The 26,008-nt window shown below is 38.8% G+C and overlaps 1 protein-coding gene across 4 annotated transcripts in view; it reads right to left on the minus strand.

The window, feature by feature from the left end:
• The window catches only part of LOC122806592 (basement membrane-specific heparan sulfate proteoglycan core protein-like), a 1,657,353-nt gene that overhangs the window by 358,182 nt on the left and 1,273,163 nt on the right, over window positions 1-26,008 (minus strand). The gene's annotated exons all lie outside the window — the stretch shown is intronic.

The raw sequence follows: 26,008 nt of genomic DNA on the forward strand, positions 1-26,008 counted from the left end.
CTAAATCTTCCAAAAAATCAATAGCAAAATCACCATATTGTGGCCAAATTGATTATTACATGCTTCAAACAAGAAACAAAGAGACAAACAAAAGAAAAACCATGGGAAGAAAAATCCAACTATAAAAAAATTATAAGATGTTTATAAAAACTATTTATAACATTATAGTCATGAAATGTTGTTATAAAATAATGTCTAAAAAGACATTTTCATTCAAACCTGGGGGTTTGTTTGACTCTAAAACGAGCTGCCAGTACAACTCCCTGTACATCAAATTCCCAGGTTTGAATGAAAATGTCTCTTTAGCCCCAGTACTTAAGATGATGTCAGCAAGATTGTAGAGTTCTTACTCCATGCATGTTAATATTGTATAATAATAACAATAATATTATTTTACAATAACATTATTTCATAACAACGTTTCATGATTATAAGGTTATAAATAGTTTTTAGAAACATCTTATAATTTTTTTATAGTTGGATTTTTCTTCCCATGGCTTTCCTTTTGATTGTCTGGCGTGTAATAGATTTGGCCACAATATGGTGATTTTGCTATTGATTTTTTTTTTCCAAAAGTATTTTATTAATTTCATATAGGAGGTATCAGATGACAAATATTCAGGTACATATAAGAAATTCAAGAACAATACAACCAAATAATCAAAACAAACATCAACCCCATCCCACCCTCTAAAACTAGAATATATACGTATATACAGATCGTGCTACTGCCAACATGAAGAGGGAGCCTAAAGGTCCAAGTAAAGGTTTAGTATCTACCTTGCCTAAAGTCAGATTTCAGACAATGGTCTTAAATAAAGATACAATCGTAATTCATATTGGTTAATCTTACATGATCATGTCAAAGATAAGATTCCAGTATTTCAGGAAGTATGTTTGTTTATTAGAATTACTAATGAATAATTTCTCTGAGGATATGTATTTTACTGGTAGGTTTTTAAATTCCTTCCAGGATAGCTTAGAGCAGCCCTTCCAGTTCTTAGTTATGTAACATTTGATTAGTAAGCAAAGAGTAATGAGGACCTGCAGATCCAGCATAGAAAATCTGAGCTCTGTGATGTGTAGTATTGCAAGCTCCCATGATAGGGCCGACTTTTGATACCCCATTTTTCTCGAGACACACTTTCAGGGAGTTCCACAGCTTATGTGTATGCTTACAATGCAACATAATATGTAAAAGGTCTGCATGTGGAGAGAAACAACAAGGGCATGCTGGGGAGATTTTAGGATTAAATTTGTTTAATCTGACGAGTGAAATAGGAGTTATTATTTATCATTAATTGCGTATAAGATCATTTTTTAAAGGGGGCAAACTTAATTGTAAATTCAAAGGCAATGATTTTTTGATTATCCATGAACTTGGTTCCTTGTTTATCCCAAAATTCAGAAATAAATAACACTGTTTGGTATTTAGAGGCAACCACTCTTTTATACGTGTTGGATAACATATGCTTCCTGCTAGTTACATTTTTAATAATGTCTACAAGACTGGCCATGTCTTGTACAATATTTGGAGTTTCTTTAATTAGTGTAGGTATAAGCTCCCTAAGCTGCTGTAATACAGTAGTGTATTTAAAACTCAGATTTAGCACTGACCTCAGCTCTTGGAGCGATTTCTTCTTGTGTTCGTAGATATCCCATATATTAAAATTCTTTATTTTTTGGATAGTCTGAAAGATTAATCATATTATTGTTGAGTCTACTGTTAGGGTTCATGTGTATGGGTTGAAGAAAGGAGAGGGCTTTATCCAAAGCAAGGAACTTCATTAAGTCCTGGAATATCTTAACCTTCTGCTTTAAGATGCTGTTTATCTTAGAGTTTTTTAGACTTATTGCTGTCATAAAGGGGAATGCCTTTGGGTTGAGGTTGTTGATGATAAGATGGTTGTACCAAATTTTAACCCATGGGGGAAACCAGGTATCTTTCTTCAGGTTAAATTCAGAGATTAGGAGTATTCTATTTGCACAGATTATCCAGTAGTAAAGTCGAATATCCAGTAACCCTAAACCTACCATCACTTTAGGGTGTATTCATTTTTGATAGCTTTTTCTAACTGATTTAGGGAACCATAGAAATTTGGCCAACTCTGTATGTACTTTTTGGAATAAATTGTTCGGAATGATGACATTTGAGTAATTTAACTGATATAAGAATTTATGTAAGATGTTCATCCTAATAATAGCTGCTTTAGCGAGAAGGGACAATTTCAGTTGCTGCCATCTATTAATGTCTTGCAAGGTGTCTGCCCATATTTTCATTATATTTTTTTGATACATAAAGGAATGGTTATGCTCAAATTGCAACCCTAAATATCTGAATGAGTATTCAATCTTGAAGGGCAAGTCCAATAGTAGGTACTTGTGATGTATAGGGGTTAATGGGAAAAATCAGTGACTTTTTAGTATTAACTTCATGGTTTGAAATTTTTGAAAATTTGTCAGTTGTGTTGCCTATCTTCTTCAAGTCTTATATAGGGCATTCAAAGTAAATATCCAGGTCATCTGCATAGGTAGAGATCATTATCTTAGCATTCAAGATTCTAGGAGTAGAGTGATATGTGGCTTGGGAGAGGTAAAGAAACAGCAGTTCAGTGTATACATTGAAGAGGAGAAGGGAGAGGGGACAACCCTGTCTAGTTCCATTTGCTAGTTTAATAGGTTTATCCATTTTTTTATTAACATAGAGATAGGTATAATAATTATTATACAGGTTCTGATAATATTAGTAAAGTTTTTGGGGATGTTAAAATGATTAATAGTTGTAAAAAGGAAGTTCCAATTGACTCTGTCAAACACTTTACAAGTATCAAAAACTAAACAATAACCAGAGTGGTTTTCATATTTACTAAGCTGAATCATAGCATCTAGAGTTAAGGTATTATCCCATGTCTGCCTATATGTAAAGAGCTTATAGCTAGTGGTTATGGGGTTGATCTCCTGACTGATTTTAAGACTGAAGTAGTAAACGATAGGCAAACTACTTTTAAACCTATTTTTCTATCAAGTGATAAATATATAGGTAATAGTAACTATGCTTTGTTGGGAGATGATAAACTGAGATATATTACTTCTTATAATATCATGACACATTTAGTTAAAAGTGTTATAAATAAATATTGGATGGTGTTAATGGCATCCGATTAGATCAAGACATTTTTAGGCAATAAGCCACAATTTGCATATAGAAACATGAAGACACTAAAGAATATGTTGTGTTATAAAGATTTCAAAAAAGAGGTACAAGGCCCACTTAGTTTGGAAAGGAAAGGTACATTTTGTTGTCACAACTATAGCTGTTGTTGTGATATCATGTATAATGATATCAATAATGCTAATAAGAATAGTGTTTTTGTGCATCCGATAACTAATAAGACCTTCACATTTCATGTATCAGCTACTTGTGTAACTAATAATGTAATTTATCTCGCAACTTGTACTGCCTGTTCTTCTTTTTATGTAGGGAAAATGACTAGAAAATTGAAAGAACGCATAACAGAGCACAAATCTGAGATAAGAAGGGCATGTGAGAACAATGCGCTATTTAAACATATAAATACATATGGACTGAATCATAGTTTTAAGTTTAGGGTAATTGATAGTGTTTGTATATCAAGTAGAGGTGGCGATATAGGAAATTCTCTAGAAATAAGGGAGTTTGAATGGATTATTAGACTATCAGCTGATGCTCCACCTGGTTTAAATTCCACTGTTTCATTGAAGCCCATACTGGTTAGAATACAGAGTACAAGGTTGAAATAATGTACTGTAATTATTGATGTTTTATAATTATACTTGTATTTTAACATCATTTTTTGTATTATATTGCTTTGTGTTTATGTATCAATTTTCTTTTTATATATGTAATTATGTATGTTCTTATTATACATATATATGTATTTATGTAAGAATGTATCATAAGGTTGTTATATTTGATCATATGACTTTTGGGCTGCAAGTCATGTGATTGTTTCAGGCTGTTATATAAATGGCTATTTTTATAGACCTGTATGAAGCATTGAGAAAGGGTGTTTAACCTGAAAGCTTTGTGTCGTATAAAGGTTTTCTGCTCAACTGTGGTGGTTTTTTGTTGGATATATTTATTCAGCTGGTTGTTGTTACTTTAAAGTCTCCATGTTCTCAGTTTCTTTTTCTTTTGACATTTTCTGTATTCATAATACACTGAGCCAACTTCGAGCTTTGTAATAATTGCAGCTAGGGGCCTGGATAGAAAGCGTGGTAAGGAACCTCCGATTAACATTATAAAACTATTTAACCAATTTTTATCCTAGTATTACCTCTACTCAGTTGGCTAAAGCTGAAAGAAAGCAGATACTGTTGTGGCTTAATTTGATGATTGAGTTAATGAGGCTGATTTCATGAGATTGTAGAATTTGGGTAGGAGCTTCATGAGGAGGGTGTATATAGGATGCCCACCATCTTGGAATATCTGCTATTGATTTTATTTGTAAAATTTAGTGCAGTGTTTTATTACTGAATTTTAATGGTATAGCAAAACTATTAAATTATACTGATTTTAGAATGTTTGAAATATTTTAGAACATTTAAATAATTTTTTTTATGGTTTTATCATTATTTAGTTATTTAATAAGGTGTTTATTCAATAGGTTGATTATTGTGTGATAGAATTGCTTGGTTGGACCTTAATATAGAATTAGTGCTGTTTAGTTATTTAATGATTCATGACAATGTGAATATATATATATATATATATATATATATATATATATATATATATATATATATATATGTTGGAGTGTTTATGTGTATTTTGTGTATGTGCTCACTGTGTTTACAATAAAGCATCCTACTTTGGATCAGTTTGGCTTGGTGCTTTTGTTTACTGTTTAATTGTAAAAGTTATACAAAACTAATGTGATATAAAGAAAGACAACATCTGCACATATGAGTAAAATATGCACATAAACATGGAGTGGATAGTAATAGCAACAAAAAAGACATGCACACCTTCTTTGAACTCCAACAGTCTTCAGTTATACACAGTATGTCTATGTGTAAATTACTAGGCAATGTCATGCTTCTTACCCAGCTAACAACATCTGAATAAATACAGTCTTACCGTTATCTTTGAGAGGTACCAATACTTAGTCATTACAGAGCTTTGCTAAGACAGCTGGGCTGTATTTCTGGATGCCTTATTAGATGAGATTCTTGATTTTACTGCCTATCAATAAATAGGATTAACTTGTCAGAGTTCTGTACATGGAATAGTTTGGGCCATTTCTAAGTGTTGAACTGGGGACAATGGCTGAGATGTTGGGTTTACCATTAAGCAAGGAGAGTTACTTGAAAGCAAGTGAAGGTGCTTGGGTATGGATCTCAACATATGAAGCTCTCTTAGACATTTTCTCATCAATTAACATTAACAACAGGCCAAAGTTGTTTTGGACCAAGGATCTCATGGTGAAGCCAATGTAACCTTTGTGAAATCTTTCTCTGTTGAAACAGCTATTGCCAGTAGTAAACTAACTTAAGTTTAACCAGCCTTCCTTTATTTAAAAAGACACAATATTTAATTGTAAGATGATATAAGTAAATAAAACAGCAGCCCCCTAAAATGATCACTTTGTTTCAGTGATCACATTTCTACCATTTTAAAATCAGAAAAGTCTAAACAGCACAATATAAACTAATTTCTGTGGGCGCAAAGAAACACAAAGTTAACAGAAAATACATTTTTTGGTAAAGGCATTACTGGAGAAAGTTAAGCAAAAATTAAATAGATTTGTCAGTTCATAGCTCCAGAATTCCCACCCAAACTTTGAAAAGCACAAAATGTTGTTTGTAGACTACAATCACACAGTCTATATTAATGGTACTAAATTAAGTTCTTTATTACTGTCTGTCTGATAATTTATAGTGAAACATGCTGCACTTAGATTTTTGGACATGAGACAAACATACTGTTCACTCCATGGACCTGACTATTCTTATGTTAAGGCATCCATATCTAGTGAGGTAGAACATTCTAAAGCTAAGGTCTTCAAAGGCAAAAGCAGTTGGGCTCTCCAAAAATGTTTTACTGCTTGGGCATAGGGTATGTAAAGGCAGATGATCTTTCAAGACAATGGCTAATTTTAAACAATGGTGAGTTATAGGTTCATAGGTAGGTTCATAGGTAGGTACTAGGCTATTGGCCCAAGGGCCTAGGTAAGCCTAGCCAACAAGGTTCCCTGGCTTATGCCACCCAAGAAAGTTATTTTCCAGTGCCCCTGTCAACCAGAGCCACAGAAGTGATCCCCAGGGTGTATTTCCTATTTCCCATCCACTCATCAAGATTTTTCTTGAAGAGTGCTAATGAGGAACTTTGCTTGACATAGATGGATAGCTTGTTCCAGAGTATGGGAAGTCTCTGGGACAGGAATATATCCCTCCAGCATGTCCTGTTTATTGTGGTGATAAGGTTTAGGTCCCAAGAGCATGTAGCTTGGAGGGATTGGGATTTATTTAGGTGTAGCATGTCCAACAGCTCTGGGTTTGACATAGCTTTATATGTTAGGCAGAGATCTCCTTGGAGTAGGCAATATGCTATGGAGTAAAGCTGGAGTTTTTTGAGACGGTCAGTGTAGGGCATCTGTTTGAGGCCAGTAATCCTCTTTGTGAGGTATTTCTGTGGCCTTTCCAGCTGCTGCAGATGTCTTGTGAGGTGCATTCTAAAAGGGGCATTTTACTCTTTAACGAGTCTAATGAGTATCGAGTAGAGGTGAACAATGACATATTTTTTCCTGGATGAGAACCCTTTTGTGATGAGATGTGCCACATAGAAGGATTTCCTGACTACTGTGGCAATGTGATCATCAAAGGAGAGACTACTGTTCACCTAGGTCCCAAGGTCTCTTATCACACATTCGGCATTAAGAAGACTACCATCTATGTGGTAGTTCATGGGTACAGAGTTTTTAACAAAGGGGATGACAATGCACTTTTGGCACTGAGCTAGAGGACATGGCTCTGACACCAGGCATCTGTCTCAGTGAGGCCCTTCTGTAGGATGTCCACATCATTTGGGGACTCCACTATGGCTCCTAGTTTGCAGTCATCTGTGAACTTTGTTAGCTAAAGGCCTTCTGTGTTAGCCTGTACTTCAGAGAAGTAGATACCAAACAGGAGAGGCCCCAGGACTAAACGCTGTGATACTCCACTTGTCACTGATTTGAAGTCAGATTTGGAGTCAGCAACTTTTACAGTGTGGGTTCTGTCAGTGAGACAGTTGGCAACCCATCTTGTGACATTGGGATTTATACCTAGTTTAGTGAATTTAGCTATAATTCCAGAATGGGGGGTGGTGTTGAATGCCTTGGCAAGGTCTAGATAGGCTGTGTGAACTGCTTTACCCTTGTCTACGGCTTTGGTGACTGCCTCAAAGAAGTTGATCAGATTCAGGAGGCATGATCTGCCTTTCACAAACCTGAACTGGGTGGGGTCCAGAGTTTGGAGATTACCAATGTCTTTGTTTATGAGTTCCATGATGATACGTTCCATGGCCTTGAAGACCAGGCTCATCAGGCTAATAGGGCAATAGTTCACGGGATCAGTGGTAGCTCCACCTTTGTGGAGTGGGATAAATGTTGCTGTACGCCATTCAATGGGCACAAAGCCAGATGTGAGGATATGATTGAACGTGTTGCTTAGGTGGGGAGCCAGTTCGTTCTGAAGTTCATGTAAAACGCAGCCTTTGACATTGTCTAGTCCCATGGATGCTGTGTTTTTGACTTTAGAGTGCAGCTTTTACCTGCGTAGTTGTGATTACAGGGACTCTGCATTCTTCCTGTATAGATATGGGCCCTTTATGGTATGAGAGGGGGGTAAAGTTAGCAATGAACCTATCTGCCTGGATGTTGGCAATATCAGTTGGTTCTGTAATTTTCATGCCATTGTGCTGTAACTCAGATCAGATCTGGGTGTTGCCATTGAGATTCTTGAAATAGCTATAGAATGCTTTGTGGTTGTCCTTAGAATCAGTGGCAATTTTGTTTGTATAGCTAGCTTTAGAGGATCTTATAAGGGATCTCAGCTTCTTACTGAGGCTGATCAGGGAGCTCCTCCATGCATGGGATTTTACTCTCTTTTGCAACAGTTTCTTCCTTCTGTTGTACAGTTTGTTTATGGCAGGGGACCACCAGATTGGCTTCCTTTTTTCGGAGCATAGTGCCTTGGTTCTGTTTGGGATAGTACAATCCATGCACTCATGTAAGTGCTTATAGAGTGCATTTGTGTAGGATTCAGCTGGCGTAACTGTATTGTCCATCTGCATGGGTGTCATAAAGTTCACCACTTCTGTCTTAAGAAGCATGAAGTTGGCTTTGGAGAAATTTTTTACCATACTTTCCTTAATGGGGGGGGCAGGATGTGGATATCTAGGGTGATTAGCTTATGGTCATATCTGACCAATGAGGATTTGACTTCAGGTGTGGTACATCGGTCACTAGTAATGATTAGGTCTAGGATATTGTTGCCCCTGATGGGAATGTGGATCCAGAAAGCATTGAGCGAAAGAGTTGGTACATGAGTAGTTTTCCCAGTTAATGGTGGGGTAGTTGAAATTGCTCATTATTAGAGTGTTTGGTTGAACTCTAATATTTTCCAGTATATCAAGAAACGAGAAGTGTGAATTCTGGGGCATGGTGGGGGATCTGTAACAAGCTACAATTTGGATTGCAGTTTTGCCCAGATTTAGTTGCACTTGGATAACCTTGGATGCATTATGCCGAGCAACTAGCCTGGAGGTGTGGATATCCTTGTTGAATATGGACACACCTCCACCTTTGGTGTTCCGGTCCAGGTTAGATGGCCGAAAAGTGTGGTATGAGTTATAGCCTGGTAATGCAGAGGTGCTCTATGGAGCCTTGTACCAGGTCTCAGTCACTGCACAGATACTGATGTTCTCCATTTTAAGGAGTGCCTTGAGGTAGTGCATTTTGAGATTTAGACTTCTAGCACTGAGTAGCATTATCCTCAGTTTTTGCTTGCCTGTTCCTGTTACGGTGGTAAATTTGTCATTTTAACCTTGCCTAAAAAAGGCACTATAGGGTTGGAAAGAGCCTTAACTAGTATCCGGAATCCCAGGGGCGACAGGTGCAGGCCATCTCTGGCAAGGCATCATGGTCTGTTGACCATGTCGTCCCAGGCAGACAGATACTGGATCCCCTTAGAATGACAACAGAAGCTTAGCCAATTGTTGAAGTCAATCATTTTGTCCTTGTATTGCAATATCGTTCTGGTCAATGGTAGGAAGCTACTCAGGGCTAGGGTCATACCTGTCTGGGCTACAAGATCGGAGAGCTCTTCCATGTCTCTTTTCATGTAGTCCAGGGAGATACATCTCAGTTCGTTCACACCATCATGGACAATGACATAGTCATATTTGTACCTGTTGTGGAGTGACCTGAGTGCATGGGTTATGTGGCGGATCCTGGCACCCCACAGGCAGCTGACAGTAACCTTCTCCTTGTTTAGCCTGGTGAGTGGGACATCAGTGTACCTGACTATAGAGTCACCTATGACTAGTGTGTTGGGTACGTTGTTTTGCCTTATGTGCTGTGGTTGAGTGGCACACTGAGTCTGTGGGCTATGTGTCATTTGTGTTGTGTTGGGGGGGTGGAGGTTGCTTGCGTTTCTGTTTTAGAGGTCTCTGTTGCTTGAGCAGATTATTATTGAGAGTCTCCGTGAATGTTTTTGTGTTTCTATGTGTGGATTTTGGTGGTGTAGGTTTAGTGAGACTATGTGATGAGTGTGGTGTGGTGCAAGTGTTTACCTTCTCCTGTTGACAGTCAAGTTCAGTCTTGGTTGGAGAGAGCTTTACCTCCAGTTTGGCTATATAAGTGCATCTCTCACAGGTTGTAGTGTTGGGTGGTAGGATGAGAGGGTTTTCTGTGTACATGAGGCAATTGCTGCATTGCCCCAAGATACCCAGATTCATCAGATAGACAGGAGAGAACACTGGGAGCTGACCCTTGGACATGCCTGAATAAAAAAATATTTTCCTCTAGACAAGGGAGGAAAGTGAGTACAAGAGCTGTTTTTCTCTAAGCAAGTGAGAAAGTAAGTACAAAAACAGTTTTCCTCTAGGTAATGAAGAAGGCTGAGTGCTGTAGTAATTTATAGCTTATTTAGTACTTACAACAAGTTCTGAACAAGTACTGAGCACAAATAAGCAAATTCAAGTGCTAAAACTAAGAATCTGCATTTGGACTAGACTAGTTACAGGAAAGAAACAAGTGCAAATGTAGGCTTTTAAATCAGAAAGTTGAGAGAGATGGAAAAATTGCCCAGATGGCCAATAACTACAATTTCTGGGCCAGAAACCACTCCTTATGTGGTAGATAGATTACCTAGTCCTTACCACTCCCATTGATAAGCTAGCAGGCTTCCCTCCAACATAGAAAGGCTTGGGGCGGGGGGCTCAGAAGCTTACAAACAGTCCTGGGTACAGCAAATCTGTATCTGGACTAGACTAAGTACAGGAAAGGGGGGAAACAAGTGCAAATGCGGGTTTTTAAATCAGAAAGTTGAGAGAGTTGGAAAAACTGCCCAAACAGCCAATAACTACAATTTCTGGGCCAGAACCACTCCTTATGTGGTAGATAGGTTATCGCCTAGTGCTTACCACTCCCACTGATAAGCTAGAAGGCTTTCCTCCAACTCAGAAAGGCTTGGGGGGCTCAGGAGCTTACAAACAGTCCTGGATACAGCAAATCTGTACCTGATCTAGACTAGTTACAGAAAGGGAGGAAACAAGTGCAAATGTGGGCTTTTACATCAGGAAGTTGAGAGAGATGGTAAAACTGCCCAGATGGCCAATAACTACAATTTCTGGACCAGAAACCACTCCTTATGTGGTAGATAGGTTACCTAGTGCTTACCATCCCCACTGATAAGCTAGCAGGCTTCCATCCAACACAGACAGGCTGAGAAGCTTACAGACAGTCCTGGATATAGCAAATCTGTATCTGGACTAGACTAGTTATTGGAAAGGCAGGAAATAAGCTTATTTTTTGTTACAGTTAAGCAGAACACAAGGAGATTCAAGCAAAGTTTTTTTGTTTTTTTTTTTGTAAAGGAAAGGGAGAAAGGAGAAGCAAAAGATAATTCAAGGTTAGGAAACTAAGTGGGTTGGCCTTCTCAAATGTTCTCTCTATATTAGGTAGAATGAGCTAATGACACTAGACTGGGAGGAGTGTCCCAGATTAAATTTACATTAGGGGCGGGCAACTGCAAACCACCACGTATAACAGCAGCACACCAACAGGGAGGGAGAATGGGGAACAATACTACAGCTACTAGCTTACACTCTTTTAGCCAGTAAACACTACAGAAATGTTTATCACAGCAAAAGAACAGCAGTGAGTCACAGAATGAAAGTTTTTAAACAGATAAAGGAGCAAGGAGTCTCTACAGAATAATTTTAACTGCAAACAAATCAGTTATATGATACACTCCTTGGCAGGAAATAAGAACAAACAAACAGGTGCTTAACAAGTAGAGAAAATTTCCAGTTAATACCTTTCACACAGTGAACCTAGCTAAAAAGCTTTACAAACAGTGTAACAGTTATATAGCTAAAATTAACTAGCTAATCAGCACTTGCAGATAAGAGTTCTTAATGAGGCAATACTTCAATAACATTTTGAATTATAGCCATTCAGCGGTACAGATGGCTGCAATGTTCCTTTTTTCAGTAAGTGGCTACAAAAACTCAGGAGCACGCTTAACAGCTAAATATTAGCAGTCCTGCCAAATGGCACTCAGGGCCAAAAACGGAAATTTAATGCATGAATAAATCATGTGACTTCTGTTCTGTACTGGTTAATCAAGCATATTTGTTCCAAGGAGTCAAATAGTTCTTTATTTGACTTGTGGTGGTAGGTTTTCCATAGACAAGGAATACTTTGAGTTAGTAACCTATCCCTCAAGCAAATTTTGCTAATTTGTAGGTGTAAACCTAGGTCCTTAGTGTGGGTGTTTATAAAGTCACAGGTTTTATGAATAAACAGGAGGTCGAATAAGACTGGGTCTTTCATGGCTCAAAAAGCAAGACACAGGTCAAGGCTGAGTGCTACGACACTGGAAAAAAAAATGCAGGAAAAAAGAGAATATCAAACATCTCTTTTCTCCTTTAAACTTGTTTCTTACAGAAAGGAAGCTCCCTATACCCCTGGACTTAACCGTGAGATTACCATACTGTAAAAAAATGAGAATATTTTGGGAACTCGCCATCTTGAAATTTGTATATGTAAGTCTGTTTTTTTTTTTGCCAATCAGTCTTCATATTATGGAACTTACTGAAGCAGGTCTTAACATTTCCAGTGGTTACCTAGATGCTGTACACCTTTAAAAATCATACTATTTCAAAGAGAATTTCCATATTTACTATGTAGCACTGAACTCTGTTAAATATGTCTCCCTTCAAGCTCACCACTACAGACAGTGTCTTTTCTAAAATAGTTCCAACATACTATAATGATATTCCACAAGATATTAAACAAACAGATGCAATAATACTAGTCAAAAAGCAACTCAGATCTCATCTGATTAAACAAAATAAACACTGCTATTACAGAGATTTTTCAGAAGTGCTGATTAAAGAATATTTTTATACTGTTATTCTATGCTAAACTCTTATGCTTGTTTTATCTTCAAACTCTCAAGCATGCATTATACTTGCATATGTAGACATTTCATAAGACAATATATTTGCACAGCCAAGCAAGTGCCTCACACCAACAATCTTAGCTAGTCAGCCTGTTCTGATGCCATCATACAGAAGTCTGCCTGCATGAAACATCAACTCATGGATGTCAAACAGCAGGTTTAGCTTCAGAGCAGCTGTGGCTGTGTGACTTTGAGGCCATATCAGTAATATTGTAGGAGAAACATTATGACAACCTTTTAGTCACAGTGTACAGACTGAATAGAGTTTTACATCATTATGCTTACAACCCCTATCTCTCATTTAGACACACACACGCACACACACGCGCGCGCGCGTGTGTGTGTGTGTGTGTGTGTGTGTGTGTAAATTTACATTGGTGTTGGTATTAAATACATAACTCTAAAGCATGAAGTGATTGTTGATGAATAGAGTTTCAAGTGTAGGCATTTCATAAGGGGATGCATTTGTTTATGAGTAATCTTTACTCTGACGTTAGTATTAAGTATTATCATCTATTTTTTGCTTATTTTACTGTTGTATGATTGTTGATTTGTAATATTTACCATATTGTATTTCTTTGATGTTTGACCTGGCCCATATGTGTACCACTGCCTAGCTAGACATCCTTCATATGTGCAATGTCGAAAAGCTGCTGAAAAGAAATTCTCCTTTTCATGAAACATTTTTCACATATTATTTTTGCCTATATATCTTGAGTCATAGCTGAAAAAGATCCTTTGACCAGTGCACTAGCCTGATTAACAAATTAAAAAAATAAAAATAAAAAAAAAACAGAAAATAAAAACAAGAGTATTGCTAAAATGTAGTTAATTTCAAAAGAATAAAGAAATGAGTTTTGGACCTGGGAGTCAGACTTTTTAATGGTTACATAATATTGCTCATTATAAGAGCTGAGATGGATAAATCCTAATTTTATTTTGTCTTACAAAATGTCTGCGCTCTGTGACTGGCCGGACAAATGTAGGAAGAGCATACTGTAGTGTACACATCAGACTTTAATGGCAAAGGATTGTCTAGCCTCTTTAGTAAGCAGGGAATCTTGACTGTAACTTTGAGTTAGGTAAGCACTTCATCAAACTGTCCTTCTATATGGGATAGGAAAATCAGTGCTTGGTCAAGGATTACCCAAGGTATTTCTTATTTCTTTTCTTTTTTTTTTCTTTTACCCAAAGGTATTGTTAATGAGTAACAGCTTGGAAGGGAAATTATTTATTGATTTTTTTTTATTATTATAAATGGATTGTCATGTATGTATAGTGTATTTATCTGTAACATATGCTTGCTAGTCCAAGAGACCTTGCCAATATTGTTGCAAGCTAATTTAGTGCCAACTTCACTACTGAAACTTCTATCAGAAGCCCTGAAATATCTCATTCCCTTACTTTCACAATTATTCATAAAAATAATTTGCTGAGAGTGCTAACCCCTACACAAATATTTCATCCATAGGACCTGACAATATACCCTGTTGCTTATTTAGTAGTGTTAAACATGGCCTTGCAAACAAACTCTTTAAACTGTTTAATCTATGTTTAGCAACTGTTTTTTGCCCCTGATGAATCATAATTATGCAGTTTAGTGGTGGTGCCCCTCCTTAAGGAAGGCCTTACTACCAACCTGGGTAATTACAGACCTATCAGCCTTACAAGCCTCATCTGTAAAGCCATGTAACGTTTTACAACCCACTTCATACACTGTGATATAAAGAACCATATTAGACATGACCACCAACGATTTGACTTTGTAAACAGTAGATACTATATACTGAAACTAGCCCCAGGATTGACTGGCATGACCCTTCTGGAGAAGGGATGTGCAAATTGAGTAAGGGTAATGGCAAGGCATATATAGTCACAACTTAGTGGCTTGCAAGATCGTTGAAATATTTTATATATGAATTCTTTAAGGGTGGCTTATTTATTTGTTGTCTGTTCCATATATTTATAAAGTAATTTTGCAGCACTGTATTAAATTCTTTTCATGATGGAGCTGCTATGGTGATCACCATATCATCAGTATATAGAAGAAGATCAGCTTAGAAATACCCCATGGGTGCTAATAAACAAGAAGAAGAGTAGATGGTCCAGTATGGAACCCTGTGGGACACCTTTGAGACTGACTGATGGAAAAGTTTTCCTGAATCTGATGAAACATTACATGTCCTGTCTTGTAAATAGTTAGAAAACCACGTGCATACCTCATCTGAGAATCTGTACTCTCTGGGTCAACACATTCAAAATCTCTTTTGAATTCAGTGAAGATTGCACCAGTATGTTTGCCAATTTCCACATTTGTATGTAAGGGAGAAGACAGAAGTTATGTGTAATTTTGGTCTTTCCTCATGATATCTGTATGACAAGATGTCATACTTTAGATAGGTATTGCACTATTTAGTCATAGATTAATTTTTCAAGTCATTGGGCAATCATGTCTAAATTAGCTAGAGGCTAGAAAGTTTAGGCTGTTTTGAGGTTATTCAGATTGGAGAGAGGGAGGACTGTGACATGTTTTTATCAACATCTTTAGGAACTATGTTAATTGTCAGAAGTAGACTAAAGATGTGGGCAAGATGGGTGAATAGTGATTCTCTTCCAATTTTTAACAGTAGGGGTGAACAGTGTGATTACCATGTTGTACTGATTAGGCGGTCTACTAGGGGGTCTCTAACTTCTTTTTACTAGTAATAGCCCTGAAGTAGAATGGGAGATAATGAAGTATGGAATGCATTAGTTTAATGGGGGATGAAGATTATGTGGCTTGAGTTTATTCTGACTGAGGTCTGGGGCTGGAGTATAACTGATAATAATTAGATAAAAGAATTGAGTGTTTCAGGAGTTTCTGTTTTAGCTTCCTGGAGATTTGAAAATATTTTTATTAGGTACTATGTTTTTTCTATTGTATTTCAAAAGTGGTTCTGTTTCAGACTATTTTAATTCTGGTGCTACTTCCCAGATTCTTATGTTTTGTATGTTTATCCTAGTCATTAAGAGTTTTTTTTCCCCCAATCGTTATGAGGCTTTATGTTTCATATTCTAGTTTTAGGAATAGATTGTGTGGAATAGGAATAAGGGTACTGAAGAAAACAAAGAGGGTAGCTTCAGGATTTGTGGGCCTAAATACAGAGAATCAATCTATTTTATTAAGCACATTCCTTAGCTCATCCTGTAAAGGCTCAGTTGTCTTTCTTATTGTTAACATAATTTGGAGGAAGATTTTTTTTTCTTTCTTTCCTTCTTTATTTCTTTATTTTTCAAACACCTTTATTGAATTATCAATTGTGACATAAGCAAATTTACATTCATTTAAAAGTAATCAAACTATATTAACATAACAAACATTATAATTCACATATATTGCTATATATCAAATAACCTAAGCAACATTGCTTACTTATTCAATTCCTGCCTTTTTTTGAAGTTTTTTTTTTATTGATCAAGTATAAATGATAGGTCTGTGGTCAGTTAGTGTTTTTGGAAGTAGCTGTATGGCGTTCAGTTTCTCCGGTATGTTAATAATCATAATATATAGTTAGGCATGTCTGTCAGTCATGTGATTTAACCTTGTACAATGATTTTTCCAGCTGGAAAAAGGTTACGTGAAACAGTAAGTCTGTTTAGCCAAGTCTTCAAAGAATTTGCGTAATCAAGATTAATATCCTACATAAAATATTTTATAATGTTTGGGAGAGTGAAAGGTTCACCTGTCATTACTAAACAGAGATAGATAGAGAGAAAGATATATACAGTATGAAGGTGGTATATGAATGTTGTCTACAATGATCTTTGTATGGTTTGTTATTGTTGTTTAGATTAGTGTCCACTTGGGTTTTTGTTATTACTGGAGTTAACCTTAATAAAACCCTGTTTGAAAAAGTATCTCAGTTCTTTATTAGTGTAAAAGGATCCCCATAACTTCTTTCCTGTGGTCTGTTGTCATTAAAAAAATAAAGTGTTTTGAGTGATTTGGGAGCTATTCAAGCATTGTCTTTTGTCGCTCGTTTGTCTCTAACACATATAACAAGATGGCTTGGGGTTTCTTTTAGATTCTTTAATACGTAGAAACACATCAGGATGGATAGCAGCATCATTAAATATGAACAAACTAGTTAGCAGACAGAGCTTACATACATACATGCTTACATCTCAAAAGCTACCTACAAAATGGCAGTCAGACTTGCACATGCTCAGTATTTATACAGATGTGCAAGCCCTTAGATAGCTTCTTAAAGCTATATACACACATTGATCTACATCTTTCATCCATGGTTCTGTCGTTGTTACTAAGATAGAGTTATGGTTTACAGCTTCATAGGTTCATATGGACGCACAGCTAGCTACCCTTGTGGGCCATTTTAAGCCTAACCAATTTCTCTTTTGGTGCTTAAATTAACCTATCAGTCTGATGTTAGATTGGCCTTATCCATCCCATGATTGATAATTATATACCACCCTTAGTGAGAATAATTGGGATCATATACAGATAATGTGAGGAGACCTGTGCATGGGATAAAGCATATAGGAGCTGCCTCTGTCATTTAGTAGTATAGGGGTCAGTCCTGGGGTAAATGTTTCTGTTTTGCATCCATAGATCCAAGGTGCATTTGAATATGGACAGAGATGATCTGTTCCAGATCAGCAGTATCCTCTGTGAGATATACCTGTCCCTCCAAACCATTCTGTTGATGTTGCAGAAGAGGTTTAGATTCCTAGCCCAAGTATCTCTGATGCCATCTGACTTGCTAATGTGCATTAAATCCATTAGCAATGGGATAGGGGATACCTTGTATGTTAGACACAGGTCACCTCTTAGCAGTCTGTATGATACTGAGTATCATGACATGGCTTTGAGTCAGTCCAAATAGGACAAATTGTTTTGGCCTTGTGTCATTCTAGTAAGGTATGTCTGTTGACGTTCCAGCTGTTGCATGTCACTGGACAGATACATGCTAAAGGGCTGAGTAAAGGGGAGCAATGACGTCCCTAGATCTAGACACAATCCCTTTGTTTTAAGCTGTACAGTATAGAAGGACTTTCTTATGACAATGGACACATATTGGTCAAAGCCAACTGCATTCATAAACCATAGTTTAAATTGAGGCCACTTGTTACTAATGCTACAAGTGTTACCAAGGGTGATTGTCGACCTGGATACCTGGACTAAGTTGTATGTTTTCTGCTTGCATTTACAGTATCATTGCCAGGAGCAGCAACTTTGAACATTTTCTTCATGTACTCCAAAATTTATTTAAAGGTTACTTTTCCAAGTAGCATAGCTGGGATGTGGTTGCTGGGGGCAAGTTTTAGGTGTCAATATTTTTGGATATGTTGGGATCATACTATGTTTAAAACTTGGTGGAGTCATGTTGATGGTAAAAGTTAGACTGAAGAAATGTTTCTGTGTGTTACTAAGTATGTGACTGACAATTTGTAGTAAATTAGAGCATCTATACATCAAAATTACAGTGATAATGATACTGTTTGGTTTAGTTTCCGGGGAAAGTTAAGAATATAAAGGCAAAGCCAATGGTGTGGCATTTTAGAGTGGTGGATTAAGTTGTGATGGGGAAGGTGTTCAAGGGTGAGGTAAAAGGGTGGAATACAACTGAGCAAGCAAGCAAACTCTTGCAGTGGTTTAGAGATGAAGTGGTTGTGGCTTTGGACAAGAACGTGTGACACAGGCATTAAGAGAAGAAGGCCAATATTATATATATAATAATAATATTGGTTGATCATTGTTGGCTAGTGGTGAAGAGACACAGGACTGCAAGGCTGCTGGTGTAGTACCTCATCCAAAGGGGGAGCAGGAAAAAACAAGTGACTATAGGACTGGGAGACAGCAGGGATAGTACTCCCACTCAGAGGGAAAGCAGGAAAAAAACAAGTGACTACAGGACTGGAAGGCAGCATGTATATTACCCTCATTCAAAGGGAAATCAAGAAAAACAAGTGACTACAGGATTGGCAGATGGCAAATGTACTATTCCCATTCAAAGGGAAAGCAAAAAAAAAGCAATTGACTACAAGACTGGGAGACAACAGGTGTAGTAACCCCTATCACAGGGAAAGCAGGAAAATACAAGTGACTACAGGTCTAGAAGACAGCAGGTTAACTAACCTCATTAAAATGGAAAATAGGAAAACACAAGTGACCAAAGGACCAGGGTTCAGCAGGTGTAGTACCCTCATTCAAAAGGAAAGCAGGAAAAAAAACAAGTGACTACAGAACTGGAAGGCAGCAAGTATAGTATCAGAATTCAAAGGGGAGCAGGAAACAAAAAAGTGACTACAGGACTGCGGAACCGCAGATGTAGTACCCTCATTCAAAAAGGGACCAAGAAAAAGTAGATCTACTACTCTCACTCAAAGGTGAAACAAGACAAAAACAAGTGACTACAGGACTGAAAGGCAGCAGGTGTAGTACCCTCATTCAAAGGGAAAGCAGGAAAAAAAACAGTGGCTACATGACTCGAGGACAGCAGCTGTAATACCCCCATTCAAAGGGGGAGCAGGAAATAAAAACAAGTGACTACAGGACTAGGAGACAGCAGGTACAATACCCCCATTTAAAGGAGGATCAGGAAAAAAACAAGTAACTACAGGACTAGAAGGCAGCAGGTGTAGTACCTCAATTTATAGGGAAAGCAGGAAAAAAACAAGTGACTACAGGACTGGAAGGCAACAGGAATAGAACCCTCATTCAAAGAGGAAGCAAGAGGAAAACAAGGGACTGCAGGCCTGGAAAAGAGCAGGTGTAATGCCATATTTCAAAGGGAAGCAGGGAAAAAAACAAGTGACAACAGGTTTGGGAGAGAGCAGGTGTAATGCTCTCATTCAAAGGGAAAGCAGGAAAAAATAAAACAAATGACTACATCCATGGGAATCAGCAGGTGTATTACCCTCATTCAAAGACAAAGCAGGAACAAAGTGGCTACAGGACTGGAAGGCAGCAGTCGTAGTACCTCCATTCAGAGGGAAAGCCTGAAAAAAGCAAATGAGTAGAGGGCTGGAATGCAGGAGGTGCTGTACCCCCATTTAAAGGGAAAGCAGAAAAGAACAAGTGACTACAGGACTGGGAGCCAGGAAGTGTACTACCCTCATTGAAAGAGGAAGCAGAAAAAATAAGTGACTACAGGACTGGAAGGCAGTACGAAAAGTACCCTCATTCAAAAAGGAAGCAAGAAAAAACAAGTGACTACGGGACTGGAAGGGGGCAGGTGTAGTGGCCTCATTCAAAGGAAAGCAGAAAAAAAATGTGACAGGACTGGAAGGCAGCAGTTGTAGTACCCCCATTCAGAGGGGAAGCAGGAAAAAGCAAGTGAGTACAGGACTGGAAGGCAGGAGGTGTAGTACCCTCATTCAAAGGGGGGAGCAGGAAAAATAGAGTGACTACAGGATTGAGAGACAGCAGGTGTAGTACCCTCATTCAAATGTAAAGCATAAAAAAACAAGTGCAACAATACTTTTGGGAAAGCAGGAAAAAACAAGTGACTACAGGACTGGGAGACAGCAGGAGTAGTATCCCATTCAGAGGGGAAGCAGGAAAAAGCAAGTGAGTACAGGACTGGAAGGCAGGAGGTGTAGTATCCCCATTCAGAGGGAAAGCCAAGTCTGCTCTTCAAATTTTCCCTTAAGGAAGCTCTACTCTTAGTATAATCAGACTACTCACTATATTATAAGCCTAGCACTTGTTCTCAATACTTCTCTACTAAGTAAGCACTCTCATACTAAGTAAAGCACTACATCTACTTACCACCCCTGTGAATATCCACTTCCCTTAAAGGTACAGCACTCCCTTATACTGTTCTAGCATGTGGAGTGGTAGATTACTGGAGTCCTCTCCAGTTCAGCTGGTCAATCTGGGTATCTTGAGACAATGCTACAATTGTCTCATGTACACAGTCAACCCTCTCCTCCTCCCAACAAACACAAATACATGTGAGAGATGCAACTATATAGCCAAACTGGAGGCTGAACTCTCCCAACTCAGGGCTGGCATGACAAGACAGGAGGAGATGGTAACCACACACACAACAATCCCAGTCCCACATAGACCTACCACAACTGCAAACCAAACACATAAAAACACAAAGACATACACGGAGGCTCTAATAAAAAACTTACCAAAACAATAGAGGCTCCCAAAGCAGACATCCAAAAATCCACCACCTCAAAACAAAACACATGCAACACATGCTTCAATAAATCAGTGTGTCAACCAATCACAGCCCTTAAGGCCAAACACCAAGCCTGATACACTAGTAATAGGTGACTCTATAGTCAGACACACTGATGTCTTGCTGACCAGGCTGAACAAGGAGAGGGTGACTGTGAGCTGTCTACTGGGAGCTAGGATCCGCCACATAACACATGCACTCAAGTCACTCCAAAGCAAGTACAAATATGACTCTGTCATTGTCCACGCTGGCGTAAATGACCTGAGATGTACCTCCCTGGACTACATGAAAAGAGACATAGAGGAGCTCTCTGATTATGTAGCCCAGGCTGGTATGACCCTGACCCTGAGCAGCATCTTGCCCTCACCAAGAATGATACCACAATATAAAGACAAGATGATCAGCTTTAATAATTGGCTCAAGTACTGGTGTCATTCTAAGGGGATCCAATGTCTGTCTGCCTGGGATGACATGTTGGACAAGCCATGCTGCTTCGCAAGGGATGGCTTACACCTGTCGCCACTGGGCTTCTGGATATTGGTTAAGGCTCTTTCCACCCCCATAGTGCCTTTTTTAGGCAAGGCTCAAAAGACAAACCCACCTCCTTAGAAAACAAAAATGGAAAAAAACTAAGGGTAATGCTGCTCAGTGCCAGAAGTCTAAATCTCAAGATGCAGGCACTCGATGCACTCCTCAGCATGGAGAGCATTGAAGTCTGTGCAGTAACTGAAACCTGGTTCAAGGCTCCTGAGAGCACCCCAACGCTACCAGGCTATACCTCGTATCATGCTTTTCGGCCTCAAAACCCGGGCCGAACCACAAAGGGAGGGGGAGTGTCCATATTCATCAAGGACACCCACACCTCCAGGTTAGTAGCAACACATGAAGCATCAGAGACCATACAGGTGCAACTAACCATAGGCAAAACTGCTATACAACTGGTAGCATGTTACAGACCACCTTCCCAATCTCAGGAACCCCACTCAGCCTTCCTGAAGACATTGGAGGATATGAATGTATCACAAAATACCATCATACTGGGAGACTTCAACTACCCAAACATAGATTGGGTACATTATTCTAGCCCTATTACCCTAGCCCAAAGGTTCCTGGAATTCATAAATTCAAATGCACTGGAACAACTAGTCACCTCTCCCACTAGGGGAGATAATATACTAGACCTGATCATCACAAACATGGGGACAAAATGCTTCACACCGGAAGTATACCCCTTACTAGTGAGATCTGACCACAAACTAATCACCCTGGATATACATATCCCACCTCCACCCCCAACACAAAAGACCACAGTGAAAAACTTCTCAAAAGCAGACTTCACTCTTCTTAAGACTGAGATGGTATCCTTTAAGCCCACTGTGCCAGTGGATACCACATCCCACAATGCCGAATCCTTCACAAATGCTTTCTATGGACATCTCCAAGAATGCATGGATCATGAAATCCCAAATAAATCCAAGTCCCTCTCCACCAAAGGCAAGCATCCTGTCTGGTGGACCTCAGCCATTAACAAATTGTATAACAAAAGAAGGAAGCTACTGCACGTCAGAGCAAAATCCCATGAAGGGAAGACATCTCTGATCAACATTAGCAGAAAACTATGTTCTCTCATAAAAACATCCAAGGCCAACTTTGAGAGAAAAATCACTAAGGACACTAAAGATAACCACAAAGCCTTCTTCAGCTATGTTAGAAACCTGGGCGGAAACCCTCAGATATGCTCAGAGTTGGTTCACAACAACAAAAAATACACTGAACCCACAGATATTGCCAACATTCTGGCTGACAGGTTCAGTGCAAATTTCTCCCCTCCCTCACCCCCAAAAGAAGAAATACTTATCCCAGCTGAATGTAATATTCCTGTCATCTCAGATGTCCAAGTGAGAACTGCCCTAAACAAAGCTAAAAACACAGCATCAATGGGACCTGACGGTATCCCGGGTTGCGTGTTACGTGAACTCCAAGAGAAGCTAAACCCACACATAAAAATGCTATTTAACCTTAGCCTTACTTCAGGATATGTACCTGAACAGTGGCGTACAGCAACAGTGGTCCCACTCCACAAAGGGGGTACCTCTACAGACCCTGGAAACTACCACCCCATAAGCTTAACCAGCCTGGTCTGCAAAGCTATGGAAAGAATCATTATGGAACTCATAAACAGAGACATAGGGGACCTACAGACACTTGACCCCACCCAGTTCGGCTTTGTAAAGGGCAGATCCTGCCTTTTGAACCTGGTTGACTTTTTCAAAACAGTCACTAGAGCCATTGATGAGGGCAAAGCAGTCCATACAGCCTACCTGGACTTGGCTAAGGCCTTTGACACAATACCCCACTCAGGCATCATAGATAAGCTCAACAGCTTAAACGTAAACCCTTATGTCACTAGATGGGTTGCAAACTGGCTAAAGGACAGAACCCATAAAGTTAAAATAGCTGGAGCAATGTCAGACTCAAAGCCAGTCACAAGTGGTGTCCCACAGGGATCTGTCCTGGGACCCCTCTTGTTCGGCATTTATTTCTCAGATGTTAAAGCAAACATGGGAGGGTTGTGGCTGACAAAGTTCGCAGATGACTGCAAACTAGGTGCCATAGTCGATACACCAGTGGACACATACATCCTACAAAAAGCCCTCACAGAAACGGACAACTGGTGCCGGAGTCACGGCCTTAAACTAAATACCAAAAAATGTATAGTCATCCCCTTTGGAAAAAACAAAGTACCCACAAATTATCACATAGACAGCAACCCACTGAGTATGGAAAAAGTAATCAGAGACCTAGGGACCCAAGTCAACAGCGACCTCTCATTTGACACCCACGTTGCCAAAGTGGTTAGAAAAACATTCTACCTTGCACACCTCATCATGAAGGGATTCACATCCAGATCCAGGGATGTCATTGTACCCCTATACTCCTCCCTCATCAGACCCATTATTGAGTACAATGCCCTATTTGGTATGTACCTCACCCGGCATTTGCAACAGCTGGAGAGACCACAAAAGTACCTCACCAAGAGGATCAAGGGTCTCCAACATATGTCTTATTCTGCCAGACTAAAGAAACTTCAGCTCTATTCAGTAGCATACCGCCTGCTCAGAGGTGATCTCTGCCTGATGTACAAGACCATGTCCAATCAGGATCTGATGGACATGCTCCACCTCAAAAAATCCAAATCCATCAGGACCATGAGAGCTAAAGACTTAAACCTCGGCACAAGTATGAATAGGACATGCTGGAGGGATAGATTCATAACCCAGAGGCTTCCCATGCTTTGGAACAAGATCCCAGTTCGTATTAGGCAGAGCCCCTCACTGACTCTCTTCAAGAGAAATCTTGATGAGTGGATGGGAGATTGTAAGTTTACCCCAGGGGTCACATCTGTGTCACTGCTAGACAGGAGCACAGTAAACTAATTCTATTATATAAGGATACCTTCATTGTGTCACTACTAGACAGAGGCACAGTATTCTAATTTTATTCTGTACATTTTTGTACCATTTCATGGGGTGGCAAAAGCCACATCACTATGGCTAGGCTTACAAATGCCCCAGGGCAGATAGCCTAGTACTATACTATACTATACTATACTATACTATACTATACTATACTATACTATACTATACTAAAACAAGTGACTACAGGACTGGAAGGCAACGGGTGTATTATGTCCATTTAAAGCAGAAGCAGGAAAATCCAAGAGGAACCAAGAACAAAACAAGTGACAATGTAACTGAAAGGCAGCAGATGCTGTAGCCTCTTCCAAAGGCAAAGCAGAAAACAAGCACAAGTGACTACAGGACTGAAAAGACAGCAGGTGTAGTTCCTTCATTCAGGGGGAACGCAGGAAAAAGAATGAGTACAGGACTGGAAGGTAGGAGATGTACCCTCATTCAAAGGGTAAGCAGGAAAAAACAAGTGACTACAGGACTGGAAGGCAGCTGGAGTAGTGCATTCATTCAAAGTGGAAACAGGAAAAAAACCCACAAGTAATTATAGGCCTGATTGCCTGCAAGGAAATTCATGGAGTGAATCCTGAAGGGAAAGGTTGAAGCATTTTTAGAGAACAGCAACCAACACGGGTTCATAACTAAAACAGGGCTGTCAGTCAAACCTGATTTTATTACTGAGTTACACATGACATTGATAATAGCATATCAGTGCACATAGATCTTGTTAAACCTCAGCAAGTCCTGCAGCTTGACCCCACATAGTGGGTTGATAGGAGTCAGGGGTAGGTCTAAGAATGAGAACTGTATAGCTGTGTGGTTGACTAGTAGAATATGAAGATTGTGGTGACAGAAACAGTGCAAGAGTTAGGAGAATAACTAAATGGAGTACTGCAGGTACCTGTCCTTTGTGTAGTACTCTTCATTGTTTTTTCCTCAAGACATATCTGATAGAATAAGGAACAAGATTATCTTATGTGCTGATGATTCAAAGATAGATATAGCAATAGGATGGAGGGAAGACTCTATCAAATTGTTTTGTTAAGGTGGCAACTGAAGGTCAATGCAAACAAGTGAAAAGTACTGCCCTTAAACTACAAAAACCTTTTTTGTGGTGAGTGTATTGCACAATTCTACTTTACAGTGAGTGTTTAAGTTTAACTACTGAAGGTTAACTGTTTTGTTAGCAACTATCTGTCTAACATGAGCTGGTAAACACTCACTACAAACATTTTAAAATAATGGTAATTTTACTTCTGAATGTAAAATGAAATGGACACTTACTATTGAAAAAAATACTGTTTAAAGCTGTACCATTTCTAAATCTGAAAGATGACTTTAATCTAAATCTCCGTCAGGACTGGCAGTAAACGTTGATTCTAATATTCATAAAAGAGGACAAAAGCAATAGGTATAGTGAATGGATTAAGGTTTTGAGCTATCAATTTAGAAACTTGTTACAGAATACTATCGACTTCAATTTGCAAACTTCTTGTCATTAACTTCCTTCTGCTCCTTTTTGTCTGATGAGGAGTAGTTTTTGATGATACCAGTGGGACTTTCTACTGTGCAGTGCATTTTGTCAACCATCAAATCAATCACTATGCTGATCAGAGATTTAATGATTCAGTG

The sequence above is a fragment of the Protopterus annectens genome, chromosome 7.part0, assembly GCF_019279795.1.
Source record: "Protopterus annectens isolate FY-2018-M chromosome 7.part0, PAN1.0, whole genome shotgun sequence".
NCBI lineage: Eukaryota > Metazoa > Chordata > Ceratodontiformes > Protopteridae > Protopterus > Protopterus annectens.